The sequence below is a fragment of the Urocitellus parryii genome, chromosome 3 (genome assembly GCF_045843805.1).
Source record: "Urocitellus parryii isolate mUroPar1 chromosome 3, mUroPar1.hap1, whole genome shotgun sequence".
Taxonomy (NCBI): domain Eukaryota; kingdom Metazoa; phylum Chordata; class Mammalia; order Rodentia; family Sciuridae; genus Urocitellus; species Urocitellus parryii.
Window position 1 is genome coordinate 193382212 of NC_135533.1, and position 3032 is coordinate 193385243.

Here is a 3032-nt window from a genome sequence, read left to right on the forward strand (position 1 = left end):
TGAAATAAACAGGGGATATAATATATAATTAAGTGAGGTTTGGGATTATGAAAATTATGTTTCTTGGATTATAGCTATTATACAAACTGAATATGTTTTTGCTATTATGAATTTTATTTTATATTTTTCTTGTAAACTGTATAACTGTTACCTGTTGGTGTTTTGCAGAGGTACTCCTTTTTTTCAGGTATAAAGAATATTTTAATAATTTAATATTGAAATTGACTATCATACATATCCATCAATTCTTACATTTTATTGCCCATATCTCAGGAGATATTTAAAGTAAGATTAATTTGATGAAGCATTCTCAGTAAATCTAGAACATATTTCATATCCAAATTTAGTCAAGACTTTTAATAATATTCGCTGTTTTGTAGTATACATGAAATAAGTTAGTGCAATACATCACTGGGGTATCATTTAAGAGGTAAATACCCTATAGATTTGGATTTCTCATTCCAATTCCTTGGAATTCAATAATATAAGTGTCTTTAGAGTAATCTTCATCTTCTGATTTCTTCACAGTAAATTTAGCCTTTGCTAGTTGTTCAGCAAAATGTATAGCAGTTTGTGTATGAAGTGTAACTGGCCCTGTTTTTATTCTGGAAACTCCATTGGCTAATGCCATGAAAATAATCAGCTGGTCTTGCAGAAACTCATCCACAGTTCCACCATGTCTAAGATTAGCTAACAGCATTTCAGCAGCATCAATTCCAACCTTGTCTGCATTTACACCTCGTTTCCCAAGCAATGATCCAGCAAACAAACAGCCTGTGGATGTCTCAGCAATAATTATTATTCCATTTCCATTGCCAAATGCTTGGTCTTTGGGTTCCTGAACAGGCTGGATGTTAACATATAGATCTCTGATCTCCTTTCTGATGGATGCATCTCACAGCTGCTGCCGCCATATCTTTTGCTACTTTAAATGGCAGAACACCAGCAACAAAAGCTCTTCCATATATCTTAGTCACAGAGCCATGATCAGTCAAATTTATTGGGTTCAACTGTGTAACTGGTGACATTCAAACAATCACTTCACCACCACCTTTAGGATAACAGCCCCTCATTTTGATGTCACAATTAAAATTAAAACCAAATTTTTCAACAATTGGCTTGAAGACCATCATGGTGTAGTCGATCTGTGGTGCCATTTCAGCATTAATTCCACCTTTCAAACCAAGTACTGATGGAGAAGCAGCAAACAGAACACATGGCATTGAAGCCTGCATCAAGAGGCACACACTCCCTGCTGTCTTGGTATCTGCTGTATGGATTCCACCTTTGATCTCCTCTGGTGTGAAGGTTACTTCAGTTGAACCAATTTCTGCCCCCTCCAGTTGCCCATCATACAAATCTCCAATCATTTCCAGTCCAGATAAATGTTGAGGCCTTCCAGTCATAATACTCAGGCCCTGCATGCTGTGGCCTGCCTGGATCTTCTGCACCCGCAAGGGGAGGCCCAGGACACAGCTGAGGGCGGTGGAGACCCTGAGGATCTGGCCATAACCTTCCATGATCCCACCGTCGACCTCCACCCGCTGCCCCAACATGGGGGCGCCCTGGGGCCTGGCCTGATGGACAAGGCCTTTGCAGCAGAAAGAATAAATGCCACGCAGCTCTAAAACTTCCATCCACGCCCGGGGCTGCAGTGTCTTGAGCAAAGGCAGAAGAAGCTGAGCCTCCAGAGAAACCCAATCCACTGGAATAGAGGTACTCCTTCTAATAGAACAACCTGAGTTAATTGGAAATAATAAGTCATCATCTGTAAGACACACAGAAAATAAGGCTGACTTTCAGTGCTAATACTGACCCCAATTAAATACTGTAAAATTAAAACCCATTACTCCCACTTTAATACTGGTGAAACTGGCCTGCACCAAAAACTTGGAGACTAAAGTCAAGGGAAGTAAAAGGGCCAAGAAGAAAAGCAGCCAATATTTGGCCCTTGCCCTCTAGGGTCAGCCACGATCCAAGGAAAGACAGGAACCCTCTCTGTGTCCTACAAGTCCGGTGAGTCACCCAATCTGCTCATCAAGAAGATCAAGACGACCCTAGAAAACAGGAAGCCAACCAGTGCACATTCTGCAAAGAGGAAAGTGACTGGAGAGGGAAATGTCCCTAATGCTTCTAAGGGAAGCCACATGTAGTCAGCAAGATGCTGACCCATGCTAGCAGCTGGCGTAATTGGTAGAGGAAGACAAAAGAAGTCAAGAGGCTTCACACATGTTCCCAAGAGTGATCTCTAAGGAGTCTTAGCTGACTCTTAATAGTAGTTAGAACAAGGTCAGTCAAAACTGAGCCATAGCCAAAGCAGAGCCATACATGAACATTTAGAAAAAAAGAAAAAAATTTTAAATGCAACTAAAGATGTACACTTTTATCAGCCCTACCGAAAATAAGTAAAGCTGGAGACTACATAGAAGGGTTCTTATGTGAGAGTACCTAATAATAACTATCATCAAAGGACTCCAGAGTCACAGGTTTGTCCTGAGTCAATTTGAGCCTGATCTCACAAACCTACAAATCTTCCTAACACCCTAACACAGAGAAACTCAATCTATTTTTCACTGTAATAATTATGAGCTAATATGTTCATCATCTCTAGCAATTAGAGAAATGCAAATTAAAACTGGTCTAAGATTTCATCTCACTCCAACCAGAATGGCAATTATCAAGAATACAAGCAATAATAAATAAGTGTTGGCAAGGATGTGGAGGAAAAGATACACTCATTCATTGCTAGTGGGACTTCAAATTGGTGCAAACACTCTGGAAAGTAGTATAGAGAGAACTCAGAAAACTTGGAAAGGAACCACCATTTGACCCAACTCTCTGACTCCTTGATTTGTACCCAAAGGACTTAAAATCAGCATACTACAGTGACACAGCCACATCAAGGTTTATAGCAGCAATTCACAATAGCTAAACTATGGAACCAAACTAGATGCACTTCAAAAGATGAATGGATAAAGAATATATATATATATATATATATATATATATATATATATATATATTCTCAGTAA

At 39.4% G+C, this 3032-nt stretch overlaps 1 pseudogene; it reads right to left on the reverse strand.

Moving 5' to 3' along the window:
* Positions 1-439: 439 nt before the first annotated feature.
* Positions 440-1556, reverse strand: LOC113195036 (RNA 3'-terminal phosphate cyclase pseudogene; annotated as a pseudogene).
* Positions 1557-3032: the final 1476 nt, after the last annotated feature.